We start from the raw sequence: 14,678 nt of genomic DNA, 5'->3' as shown, positions 1-14,678 counted from the left end.
GAGAAAGAGAATGGACCTAGGTCGGTCTACTGTTAGAAAGAGAATAGGCATATGTCAGTCTACTGAGAAAGAGAATAGGCCTAGGTCGGTCTACTGTTAGAAAGAGAATGGGCCTAGGTCGGTCTGCTGAGAAAGAGAATAGACCTACTGTGGGTTGGTCTACTGCTAAATATATTTAGAGAGGTCAATCAGAGATTGCAAATATTAAACCAAAGCAACTGTAATTAGTAAACGCTATTTTTTTTAAACAGTTTTGACAAGATTTAAGTCGTGTCGTTAAACGTACGATGTTGCGGTTCTAATTAGACTTCAGAACTAATGTTTGAGACCTTTTTTTTTTACACCAGTAACGTCTCTACGGATGCAAACAAGAAGTACACTTGCAAATAAACACGTTTCATATCCTTCCAATAATAATAATAATAATAATAATAATAATAATAATAATAATAATAATAATAATAATAATAATAATATGCCTCCAAGAACAGGCTGAAACATCGCCTTTACGTTGCATTTTCTTCAAACGTGTTTACGGCAAAATCAATAATATACTGACGGCTTTCTTTTCTGAGTCTTTTTCGTTAACGAAGCTGTTTAGTTTTAACTTCTTCACATAAAAAAACTCTATTATAAACTAACTATGTTTTTATTCACAGATTAGAATTAAATTATTCTCCTTGGAGGAGGTTTTAGCGGTTTTTTGTGTAACAAACTTCTTAAGCAGATTTACTTTCCCCTGCACAAATCTGACCTCAGACATCCCGTAGGGGGTGGGGGTAGGGGGGTTAGTGCCATCAGTGCACCTCACGCGGAACACTGTAGGCATTACTTAAGGTTCTTTGCAGCGTGCCTTCGGCCCCTAGCTGCAACCCCTTTCGTTCCTTTTACTGTACCTCCTTTCATATTCTCTGCCTTCCATCTTACTTTCCACCCTCTCCTAACAATTGATTCATAGTGCAACTGCCAGGTTTTCCTCCTGTTACACCTTTCATACCTTCTTACTGTCAATTTCCGCTTCAGCGCCGAATGACTTCATAGGTCCCAGTGCTTGGCCTTTGGCCTAAATTCTATATTCAATTCAACTCAATCGATACACGCATGAGACTATAGGAAACACAGACCTACAATACCAGTCTAATCTGAGTGTATTCTCACGTTCAGAAATCGCGTTGACACTTACTAATAAAGTGTTATTTCAGGTGCTTTGCGCTCTGGACAAGCACTCTAATATGTGCTACGTAAGTTGCAGACTTCTCGCTTTAGATAATGAACAGATCCCGTCATTGGTCTACGCTTTAATTTTAAGTGTGTGTGTGTGGAGAGAGAGAGAGAGATTATGAAGCACACAATTCCTCCGGCTAGCCTCGAGACAGTGCTAATGTTTAGCAGTTTAGCGGTCGAGAGAGAGGCGATTGTTTATGCATCCATTTCGCTCTGATTGAAGAAGAAAAGGAAAAAGGCCCGAATGCGGGCCATCATTTACCCACATGCGGGTCCTCTGACGGTTGTCCCCGCCAAAAAAAGAAAGAAAGAGAAAGGAGAGACTGAGAAAAAAAATGACAACATACTTAAACTCACTCCGCTTCTTCGAATCGTTTAGGCCAATGGTGGTCGAGACAGACATTAAAAAATCGTCTACCCTTTGGGCCAAAGTAACGAAATTGGATGTTTATAAGGACTGGTATGGGTGAATGGAGAATGGGGGATTCTCTCTCTCTCTCTCTCTCTCTCTCTCTCTCTCTCTCTCTCTCTCGTTGCAAAATTGCTAAACTTTTGCAGTGTCTCGAGGCTAGCCGAGGGAATTGTGAACGTTATAATCTCTCTCTCTCTCTCTCCAAACGAAAGCCTATTGGTTCTCCAAAGAGGTCAGAAGGAGGTCACGGCCACTGTGAACCGGATATCAAATGAGAGAAAAGGCCTTTCCTCTGAATTAGGTCATAAAAGACGAAGAAAGCTGTGATTATTATCATGAGGTTCTAACGTACCAAGGGATCACAATACGGCCGTTTGAAAAAATGACGTAAATCCCGATGGCTCCGTTGATAATGAGGCTTAAATGATGTTAATGATGGATTTTCTCGTACGTAACAGTCTCCAGATTACGTAACGTGTAATCTAGTAATGATCTAGTGATGTCGCTGTATTATGTAACAAGCAATAGACCTACACAGTCCTTCAGAAGGTGCTTGAGGGCATTCTTACTTCATACAATAAAGAGAGAGAGAGAGAGAGAGAGAGAGAGAGAGAGAGAGAGAGACTAACTTCCATTAACGAGATAGGGAGACTAACCTCGATTAATGAGAGAGAGAGAGAGAGAGAGAGAGAGAGAGAGAGACTCTAACCTCGATTAACGAGAAGAGAGAGAGAGAGAGAGAGAGAGAGAGAGAGAGAGAGAGAGAGAGAGAGAGAGACTCTAACCTCGATTAGAGCGAGACTCCAACCTCGATTAACGAGAGAGAGACAGACAGACAGACAGACTCAAACCTCGATCAACGAGAGAGAGAGAGAGACTCTAACCTCGACTAACGAGAGAGAGAGAGAGAGAGAGTTTCGATTAACGAGAGAGAGAGAGAGAGAGAGAGAGAGAGAGAGAGAGAGAGAGAGAGAGAGAGAGAGAGAGACTACAATGTTGATTAACGAGAGAGAGAGACTACAACGTCGATTAACGAGAGAGAGAGACTACAACCTCGATTAACGAGAGAGAGAGAGAGTTCAACCTCGATTAACGAGAGAGAGAGAGAGAGAGAGAGAGAGAGAGAGAGAGAGAGAGAGAGAGAGAGAGAGCGATTCCAACCTCTATTAACGAGAGAGAGAGAGAGAGAGAGAGAGAGACTCCAACCTCGATTAACGAGAGAGAGAGGCTCTAATCTCGATTAACGAGAGAGAGAGAGAGAGAGAGAGAGAGAGAGAGAGAGAGAGAGAGAGAGAGAGAGAGAGAGAGAGACTCCAACCTCGATTAACGAGAGAGAGAGACTCTAACCTCCATTAACGAGAGAGAGAGACCTTACCTTACCTTACAGACCTTACAGTTCGTTCGGGTTGCCCCAGGTCCCTCAGTGTGAGGCACCTTTGATGTCTACCAGAGAATTGCTATCGCATCTTCCTGTATATTTTGCATCTTCCAATCTTGGATGGTCTGGGATGCATCTTAGATATTTGTCGAGCTTATTCTTAAACACATCTACGCTCACTCCTGTTATGTTCCTCAGATGAGCTGGTAGCGCATTGAATAGACGCTGCATTATCGATGCTGGTGCGTGGTGGATTAATGTCCTGTGTGCTTTCCTTAGTTTTCCTGGTATAGTTTTGGGTTATTAATCTACCTCTGCTTGCTCTTTCTGATATTTTTAGCTCCATGTTTTCGGTAATTCCTTCTATCTGTTTCCATGCTTGGATTACCATGTAGCGTTCTCTTCTCCTTTCAAGACTATATAAATTTAAGAATTGTAGTCTTTCCCAGTAGTCAAGGTCTTTAACTTCTTCTATTCTAGCTGTAAATGACCTTTGTACACTCTCTATTTGTGCAATATCCTTTTGGTAGTGTGGGTACCATATTATATTGCAATATTCAAGTGGACTACGTACATACGTTTTATAAAGCATAATCATGTGTTCAGCTTTTCTTGTTTTGAAGTGCTGGAACAACATTCCCATTTTTGCTTTGCATTTTGCCAATAGTATTGCTATTTGATCATTGCATAACATATTCCTGTTCAACATCACACCAAGGTCTTTAACTGCTTCCTTGTTTGTGATTGTCTCATTATTAGGACCTTTATATGCATATAGCATTCCTTCTTTATCACCATAGTTCACTGATTCAAATTTATCAGAGTTAAATACCATCCTATTTATCTCTGCCCATTCATATATTTTGTTTAGGTCTCTTTGTAGCGAGTTCCTATTCTGCAATCATAATCACAAACAGCAATGCAGCTAACACACGTACCTTGTGGCACACCGGATATTACCGTAGCTTCATCTGATTTCTCATCGTTTGCAATCACTATCTGTTTTCTGTTTTGCAAAAATTCTTTTATCCATCTTCCTACTTTGTCCACAATGTTATGTTTTCTAATTTTTTTCACTAATATATTATGGTCTACCTTGTCAAAAGCTTTTGCAAAGTCTAGGTAAACCACATCTGTATCTTTTTCCTTTATCATATTTTTATATATGCTTTCATGGTGGACTAACAGTTGGGTTTGTGTACTTTTTCCGGGTACAAAACCATGTTGTCCTATATTGAACAATCTATTTTTCATTAAATGTTTCATTATATTTTTTTTCATTACCCTTTCATATACTTTCATAATATGAGATGTCAGACTCACAGGCCTATAATTACTTGCCTCTAGTCTTGAACCACTTTTGAAAGTAGGAGTAATATATGCTAATTTATGCTCATCGTAAATCTTGCCTGTATCTATACTTTGTCTTAATAATATTGCTAGCGGCTTTGCGATTGAATGAACCACTTTCTTTAACAATATGGCAGGTACGCCGTCTGGTCCTGCTGCTGATCCATTTTTAATTTCATTAATAGCCTGCACAATATCAGCTTCTGTAATATCTATATCTGATAAGTATTCAATATTTTCATCTCTTATTTCTGTATCATTATCTTCATTATCAATTCTAGGTGTAAATTCACTCTTATATCTTTCTGCTAATATGTTACATATTTCCTTTTTTTTCATTATTAATCGCCCTTCAGTTCTTAGAGGGCCTATTTCTACTCTTATTTTATTCATCTTTTTGCATATGAATAAAAAATGTTAGGAGTTTTGCTTGATATTTTGTAGGGTCTTTTCTTCTAGGTTCCATTTTACATTTTCTTTTGATTGTATAATCTTTTGTTCTGCATTTTCTATCTTACTTTTTAGTTCCATCACTTTCCATGCATTCTTTTCTTGTGCAAGAGAGAGAGAGAGAGAGAGAGACTCTAATCTCGATTAACGAACGAGAGAGAGAGAGAGAGAGAGAGAGAGAGAGAGAGAGACTCCAACCTTGATTAACGAGAGAGAGTGAGAGAGACTCTAACCTCAATTAACGAAAGAGAGAGAGAGAGACTCTAACCTCGATTAACGTTAGAGAGAGAGAGAGAGAGAGAGAGAGAGAGAGAGAGAGAGAGAGAGAGAGAGAGAGAGAGAGAGACTCCAACCTCGATTAATGAGACAGTGAGAGAGACTCCAACCTTGATTAATGAGAGAGAGACTCTAACCTTGATTAACGAGAGAGAGAGAGAGAGAGAGAGAGAGAGAGAGAAACTCTAACCTCGATTAACAAGACCTTACAGACCTTACAGTTCGTTCGGGTTGCCCCAGGTCCCTCAGTGTGAGGCACCTTTGTTGTCCACCAAAGAATTGCTAATACATCTTCCGGTATATTTTGCATCTTCCAATCATGGATGGTCTGGGAAGCATCTTCGTATCTGTCGAGCTTATTCTTAAACATATCTACGCTCACTCTTGATATGTTTCTCAGATGAGCTGGTAACGCACTGAACAATTGCTGCATTATCGATGCTGGTGTGTAGTGGATTAATGTCCTGTGTGCTTTCCTTAGTTTTCCTGGTATAGTTTTGGGCATTATTAATCTACCTCTGCTTGCTCTTTCTGATATTTTTAGCTCCATGATGTTTTCGGTAATTCCTTCTATCTATTTCCATGCCTGTATTATCATGTAGCATTCTCTTCTCCTTTCGAGACTATATAATTTTAAGAATTGTAGTCTTTCCCAGTAGTCAAGGTCTTTAACTTCTTCTATTCTAGCTGTAAAGGACCTTTGTACACTCTCTATTTGTGCAATATCCTTTTGGTAGCGTGGGTACCCTATTATATCGCAATATTCAAGTGGACTACTTACATACGTTTTATAAAGCATAATCATGTGTTCGGCTTTTCTTGTTTTGAAGTGCCGAAACAACATTCCCATTTTTGCTTTGCATTTTGCCAATAGTATTGCTATTTGATCATTGCATAACATATTCCTGTTCAACATCACACCAAGGTCTTTAACTGCTTCCTTGTTTGTGATTGTCTCATTATTAGGTCCTTTATATGCATATAGCATTCCTTCTTTATCACCATAGTTCACTGATTCAAATTTATCAGAGTTAAATACCATCCTACTTATCTCTGCCCATTCATATATTTTGTTTAGGTCTCTTTGTAGCAAGTTCCTATCTTCATCACAGGTGATTTCTCTACTTATTCTTGTGTCATCGGCGAAACTTCTCACTACCAAGTCCTTAACATTATTGTCTATGTCTGCAGTCATAATAACAAACAGCAATGCAGCTAACACCGTACCTTGTGGCACACCGGATATTACCTTAGCTTCATCCGATTTCTCATCGTTTGCAATCACTATCTGTTTTCTGTTCTGCAAAAATTCTTTTATCTGTCTTCCTACTTTGTCCACAATATTATGTTTTCTAATTTTTTCGCTGATATATTATGGTCTACCTTGTCAATAGCTTTTGCAAAGTCTAGGTAAACCACATCTGTATCTTTTCGTTCATCATATTTTTATATATGTTTTCATAGTGGGCTAACAATTGGGTTTGCATACATTTTCTGGGTACAAAACCATGTTGTCCTATATTGAACAATCTATTTTTCATTAAATGTTTCATTATATTTTTCTTCATTACCCTTTCATACACTTTCACATGTGATGTTAGACTCACAGGCCTATAATTACTTGCCTCTAGTCTTGAGCCACTTTTGAAAGTAGGGGTGATATATGCTAATTTATGTTAATCATAAATCTTGCCTGTATTTACACTATGTCTTAATAATATTGTGAGTGGCTTTGTGATAGAATGAACTACTTTTTTAACAAAATGGCAGGTATGCTGTCTGGTCCAGCTGCTGTTCCATTTTTAATTTCTTTGATAGCCTGCACAATATCAGCTTCACTAATATCTATGTCCGATAAATACTCACTATTTTCATCTCTTATTCCTGTGTTATTATCTCCATTATCAGTTCTAGGTGTAAATTCTCTCTTATATCTTTCTGCTAATATGTTGCATATTTCCTTTTTTTCATTCGTTAATCACCCTTCATTTATTAGAGGGCCTATTTCTACTCTTCTTTTATTCATCCTTTTTGTATATGAGTAGAACATTTTTGGGTTTTGTGCTTTATATTTCGTAGGGTCTTTTCTTCTAAGGAACGTTTTTCATTTTCTTTTGATTGTATAATCTTTTGTTCTGCATTTTCTATCTTACTTTTTAATTCCATCACTTTCCATGCATTCTTTTCTCTTGCAAGACCTTTTTTCCACTTTCTGATTTTCTGGAACAAGATCCTTCTGTCTCTTGGTATGCCTGACTTTTCTTCTTCAGTATATATTTGTCCACTATTTTCTCTAATATTTTATATAAAATATCCGTATTTACCTGTATATTATCACTTACGAATATGTTTTCCCAGTCTTTGTTTAATTCTTCATGTATTTTCTGACCATTTTATATTCTTTCTTCTTCTCTTGCTTATCTCTGTTTTCATGTGCTTTGGAATGGACTGTTAATTCTATGACATTATGGTCTGAAATACTCGTATTATACACTATTATTTCTTTAACATAGTTCACCTCATTCACAAATACTAGGTCTAGAGTATTATCCTTTCTTGTTGGGAGGTGATTTATTTGCTGAATATTATGTTCTAGTAGCATATCTAATAGCTTTTCAAATTGCCTCTTATCTTCTGCGCTACTATTACTCTCTTTTTTATATGTATAAGTACAACCACAATCTCCTATTCATTTTTTCCATTCTACAAAAGGAAAGTTAAAAGTCTCCGGATAGGAGTATAGTCCAGTCTTCGTGATTTCTACATATATCATCTAATTTGTCTATTATTGTGTCAAGCTCTTTAGTATTAGGGGGTTTGTATATTACGATGTTCACTAATTTTTCAGTTTCAAATTCTACCGCAATTATTTCACATTCTGTGTTACTATATTTCTCACATATTTTTCCTTGATTAACGTCTCTCCCATATATTGCGGTTCCCCCTTGATTCCTATTTTTTCTAACTGATCTATGAGTTAGGAAACCCTTTATCTGATCATCATTACCAGTCTCTTGGGAATACCATGTTTCACTTATATTCATTATATCTATTTTTTCATTTTGGGTTAGTTCTTCTAAGAACTCTATTTTTCTTTTTTGAGTTACTCGAAACTATCTCTTTTCTGTTTTCCTCTTCTTCCTCTTCCTCATCTTCTTCATCCTCTACTATTTGCACATTAAGTATTGATTTAATGACATTTTCTATCCATACTAGACATGTTGAGCAAAATACTGCTGTGTCCTTATTTTTGTTTTGCTGGACTTCTGCACATGCAGGATGAGTAGGTACGTGGCATGCATAGCATTTCCTGATCAGATTTTGTGGATTTACAATGCTATACCACACATTACATAGATTACATGCTTTAGGCATTCGTTTTCCTATTGCATCAATCATTATATTCACTATATTCACCTTATTAATTTTCTTTGTTGGAATGTGTTGATTGATGTAAATTTTCTTTATAAGTCTCTTGATCACTTGAAATTTCTTTGGTACTCCTTCAATTATATTCATTATGTTCTCTGCAGACTTGCTCCAGTTTGAAGGATCATATCCTTTCAATATGTCTGTGAATATTTTTGCATCTTTTTGGCTGGAGTTATTATTGATCTCATCGATAAGTCATCATATTGGATATCTGCAAGGCATGCAAATTTCCTCCATCTCTTGCCACTGTTGTTGCTAGACACTTCCATGATGTTCAATTTTTAATAATTCACTCGAAAAAAACAAGTTAGTCGACGCTTTATCGTGCTATTCTGACATTAATCTAATCACCGACAGTTTACGAACACTTCTAGCTATAGGTCATTCGCTAATTGTATGTTATACGCGTGATATCGGGTTGATTATTCAGACCAAGAACGAATACGTCTCACCGAGAGAATGTCACAAGAGAGAGACAGAGAGAGAGAGAAAGAGAGAGACTCCAACCTCGATTAACGAAAGAGAGAGAGAGAGAGAGAGAGAGAGAGAGAGAGAGAGAGAGAGAGAGAGAGAGAGAGAGAGAGACTCCAACCTCGATTAACGAGAGAGAGAGAGAGAGAGAGAGAGAGAGAGAGAGAGAGAGAGAGACTCTAACCTCGATTATAGCGCACACCCAGAAACAAAATTCGTTTAATTTTCGCCTGACGAGACACCAAAGGCATTTTTGTTACGGATCAAACTGCCGAATCTTTTGATGAAGGCTTACTCATTAATATTTTAATTAATGTTTTTTTAACGAACTTACAATGCATACACCTAGTTAGGCGAATCGATAAATTTGAAAAAAAGGTTATTATAATTTTAATTACGACGATCTCATCTCTGGGAAAACATTCGGCGGAGCGTGAACAACAAGTAAAAAAATGCGCCGAAGTTTCTTCGGCGCAGTCGAGTTTTCTGCATAGCCGGTACGTCGTATAATCAAGGCCACCGAAAGTAGATCTATCTTTCGGTGGTCTCGGTATACTGCTGTATGAGCCGTGGCCCATGAAACTTTAAACACCGCCCGGTGGTGACCTGTCCTATATCGTTACCAGAAGCACGATCATGGCTAACTTTAACCTTAAATAAAATAAAAACTACTGAGGCCAGAGGGCTGCAATTTGGTATGCTTGATGACTGGAGGATGGATGATGAACATACCAATCTACAGCCCTCTAGCCTCAGTAGTTTTTAAGATCTGGGGGCGGACAGAAAAAGTGCGGACGGACAGACAAAGCCGGCACAATAGTTTTCTTTTACAGAAAACCAAACAGTGGCGAGTGTCTATTCGTTTGCAACGTCGATATGAATTATTTTTCAAACTTTTGACTTTATATTAATTTTTATTATAATTATTTAATCATTCCACGTTTCATGTTCACTCGCTATAACAGAAATAAAGCTAATTTTAATGATTAGTATGGCCAATTTTCAGTTCATGAGGCATTCATGTATCTTAGGCTTATACCTCTGTACTCCCAGTAAGGCCATTTTTGCTAAAGAGGTAATCTTGCATCCTAGGCCTATACCTTTGTACTTCCTTTCATGAAGAGCATTTATCATTCACAAATCTATTATTCACATATTTTATTAATGAATGCCAACAGCGTCTGCAAAAGCAGAGTGAAGGCTAGTTTCACTAAATAAAAAAAGAGCATCGGCGCTTTCGTATATGAACAGGTGTTTGCTAACTTGTCGGTGATTCGTTACCTGAGACAGATTTTACTCGAAATTAGCAACGATTCGTATGTGTGTGAGAGAGAGAGAGAGAGAGAGAGAGAGAGAGAGAGAGAGAGAGAGAGATGAATTCAACAACACCTGATATCTACATTCCCAAGTAAAGAGAAGAGAGAGAGAGAGAGAGAGAGAGAGAGAGAGAGAGAGAGAGAGAGAGTGAATTCAACGACACCTGATATCTACATTCCCAGAAGTAAGGAGAGAGAGAGAGAGAGAGAGAGAGAGAGAGAGAGAGGTGAATTCAACAACACCTGATATCTACATTCCCAGAAGTAAGGAGAGAGAGAGAGAGAGAGAGAGAGAGAGAGAGAGAGAGAGAGAGAGAGGAGGCCGTCATGTTTGTCTCGATCTTCTTTAAACAAAAAGTATGAAATCAACGAAAATTCTTAGTTTATTTTTCCGAGGAGAGCCGTCCTAAAGAAAAATTATTTCGCTCTGCGTGTGTTTTTAATTTTTCTCCTTTTTTTTGGAGCGATTTGTCCTGGTGGAACAGACGAAAAAAAAAAAAAAAATTCCGCGTGAATTGGAGAACCCGAGCTGTACCCTGCTTTCACGCAAGCAATTGCATGTCATGAACAGTCAGTGAAATACTGAATATTAGTTTTATTTCTTTCGCGAATGATATGCAAGTTTCAATTTTCTCAATAATGAGAGAGTTATAATTCCTTCAAGAATGAAGTGTTTGTTTTAATCGTCCACGAATCAAATACTAGTTCTAAATACTAGTTTTAACCCTTTCACGAATGGAACAACAGGTTTAATACTTTCCGAAGTTATATACTAGTTAGTTTTCCGTAAAAGAAAACTATTGAGCCGGAAAAAAGCACAAAAACAATAGAGTAAAAAACGTAAAAAAAAATATGAAAAAGATAAAAGGTAGATTAAAAAAAGTAAAAAAACACGAAAACGATAAACGAGTAAAAAAAAAAAGCAAAAATCAAGAAAACGATAAACGAAAGAGTATAAAAAAAGGTAAAAAATACACAAAAACGATAAAAGATAGAGTAAAAAAAACTAAAAACACAAAAAGATAAACGATACAGTAAACAAAAGTAAAAAAAAAATCAAGAAAACAATAAACGGTGGAGTAAAAAAAGTCACAAAAAACACGAACACGATAAACGATGGAGTAAAAAAGAAAAAAAAACACGAAAACGATAAACGATAGAGTAAAAAAAAGTAAAAAAAACACGAAACCAATAAACGATAGAGTAAAAAAAAGTAAATAAAAGCACGAAAACGATAAACGATGGAGATAAAAAACGAAAACCACACACGATAAAGTAAAAAAAAAGGTAAAAACACACGAAAACGATAAACGAAAAGTAAAAAAAGTAAAAAACACAAAAACGATAAACGATAGAGTAAAAAAATTGAAAAAACACGAAAACGATAGACGACAGAGTAAAAAAAAAAAAAAAAAAACACGACAACTATAAACGATAGCGTAAAAAAAGTAAAAAACCACGAAAACGATAAACGGTAGAGTAAAAAAAAAAAGTAAAAATAAAAAGTGGTATATAAGTCGCATGACATGAAATGAAGTGTAATGTCAAGAATAAAAAAAAAGTTTCCCGCGACTGGTTTTTTTTTTCCGAAATTCCAAGGAGAGAGAGAGAGAGAGAGAGAGAGAGAGAGAGAGAGAGAGAGAGAGAGAGAGAGAGAGAGACGTCACACAAATCTGAATGTAAACATCAAAACTGATCCCAATGAATGGTTCTCCCCAAAAAGAAAAATAATAAAAATACAAGAAAAGATTGTTCTGTCAAAGACCAAGAGATACAAAACTATAAACACGCTCCCGTTTCCCGCCATTTCTCAAATAAGCAAAACTGTCATCCAATCTCTCCGTGTTTAGCAAAACCCGCGGTATCAGTCGCCCGCTGTGTCGTATATCTAGCTTTTATTATCTTTTATTATCTTTCATTCTCTTTCAATCATCGCCGGAAGTCGATTCGACGTTCATTCGTAAGCGTATAAGTCGAACGTAAACTGAGAGTCAAGTGACGTATATTCCAACGTTTTCCATTTAATCAACTAAGTCTCGAAAACCAGTAAGCGGGTTATAGGTCTAGGGCAAAACAGTGATTGCTTTGCGTCAAACAAACACGCATATAACAAAACAGTGATTGCTTTGCATCAAACAAGCACACACACACATATAAACACACACACACACACACTTTCAGCGCGATCGCATTTCATCTGCGTCTGACAGCGGAATCGTTTCCAGAGATTGAATGTCAGGGTTAAAACACCGAAGGGGCGGCTGGGGAGGGGGTTGGGGCAGGAGGGGAAGTTTTAGTGACGGGGTGGAACTGTAAACACATCACGACAACTTTCTGGGGGGTTACGGGGATGGGCGGGGGGGGGAGTTTAATGGAAAGGTTGAAACTGTAAATACATTACGTCAATTTTCTGAATCTTCGAAGGACGATCTGACTTTGGCGCACCATAACTGGAATGTATGGCGGTATCAAGATTCCCAAGGTTCTTTTGACTGGATTTGTCTCTGTTAAAGCTTTTTGGAAAATGCCTAGAGAGAGAGAGAGAGAGAGAGAGAGAGAGAGAGAGAGAGAGGGAGGGAGAACAAATTTCTTTCATGTGGACTCTACTAACGGAATTACAAATGGCCTCCATGTAGTATACCATGTGTGCTGAACAACATTCTAAAAGTACCTTTCGCTGATTTCAGATTCTATCTTATATATAATTAAAATATAATAGAAGACGCATTGTTAAAATAAGAACCAAAAATAAGTTCTTTTCCCCTGAGAAGGTCATTTTGCAGTTGGAGGTAGCGAGCTTTTCTCGAACCAGTTATAAATGTCTGAACTATCTTTTCAGAGATAAAAGGCTATAATTTCTATCAAACAGAAAGCCTAGGCTGAGTCGTTCTTCCTTTTATAGCCTACGAACAATGATAAGATTATACCTGCTCTGTCCTGCCACCTATTCTGAGATGATTAAAGACGATTTTATTCCGATCAAGGTAAGGAAGAGTAAAGAATAGCGAAGAATATAACTCCTACCAACGCCATCACAGTGTAAGAAGAAAGGTGCGCAGGTGTCCGCCACTTTCAAAGACGATAATTATTTCGAAGTTGAATCGTGTACCCAGGTGCCGTCCTTGGAATTAAAGCTTATTGACTTATTTTTTTTTTTTTCAAGAGGATTTTAATTACGGCGTTCCTCGGGCCAATCCTTCATCTTTTCCAAATAAACAAACCTGGCATATTCCCAAGAGAACTCGTCCATTTTAGATATAGGCCTAGTTTGTGGAAATCTTGTGAATTATCAAGACAGCGCCTAAAAACCTGTTTGTGGATCTCATTACAGAGCTCCTTGGGTTTGTCTACATTTTTTAGGCGGTGTAAACAAACCAGACATGATTTAGATAGATTGCATCCATTCTAGTGTTAGATGTAGGCCTATCTGTGGAAATCGTGTGGAATTCTCACGAAAACGCCTCAAAATCTATCTGTAGGTCTTACATTGCAGTTCCTTAGGTCTATCCTACATTTTTTCGACGGTGTAAATAAACCAGACATGTTCTAAATAGAGAGTATCCATACTAGTGATAGATATAAGGTTAGTTTGTGGAAACCTTTTGGAATTCTCATGAAAACGCCTCAAAATCTATCTGTAGGCCTCGCATTACAGAGTTTCTTGAGTCTGTCCTACATTTTTTTGCTTATGTAAAGAAACCAGTCATGTTCTAAATAGAACTCGCCCATTCTAGTGTTAGATGTAGGCCTAGTTTGCTGAAATCTTGTGGGATTATTATGAAAACGCCTCAGAATCTATCTGTAAGTCATGCATTACAGTTCCTTAGGTCTGTACTACATTTTTTCGGCGATGTAAACAAACCAGACATGTTCCAAATACAACGCATCCATTCTGGTGTTAGATATAGGCCTAGTTTGTGAAAGTCGCGTGTAATTATCATGAAAACGTCTCAGAATCTATCTGTCGACCTTACAATTCAGTTCCTTAGGTCTGTCCTACTTTTCTTTGGTTATATGTGAACAAACCAGACATGTTGCAAACAGAACGCATCCATTCTAGTGTTAGGTATAGGCCTAGTTTGTGGAACCCGTGTGGAATTATTATGAAAACGTCTCAGAATCTATCTGTAGACCAGTGGTTCTCAAACTGGGGGTAATTACCCCCGTGGGGGTAATGAAGCCGTTTCTGGGGGTAACGAGGCACTTTCGAAAAGTAATAGTTCTTTGGAGTAAAATTCCAAAGCCAGGAACCAGCTGAAAGACGTTGATGCTGATAAATAGCGCAGCAATAATGTCTTTATTTTCTACTGAATACCAAAGAAATAACGCTTTCATTCCAAGTTGTAATAAAAGGAACAATGCTTTAATC

Source organism: Macrobrachium rosenbergii, chromosome 41 (assembly GCF_040412425.1).
Source record: "Macrobrachium rosenbergii isolate ZJJX-2024 chromosome 41, ASM4041242v1, whole genome shotgun sequence".
Classification (NCBI taxonomy): Eukaryota; Metazoa; Arthropoda; class Malacostraca; order Decapoda; family Palaemonidae; genus Macrobrachium; species Macrobrachium rosenbergii.
This window is presented reverse-complemented; position numbering follows the sequence as displayed.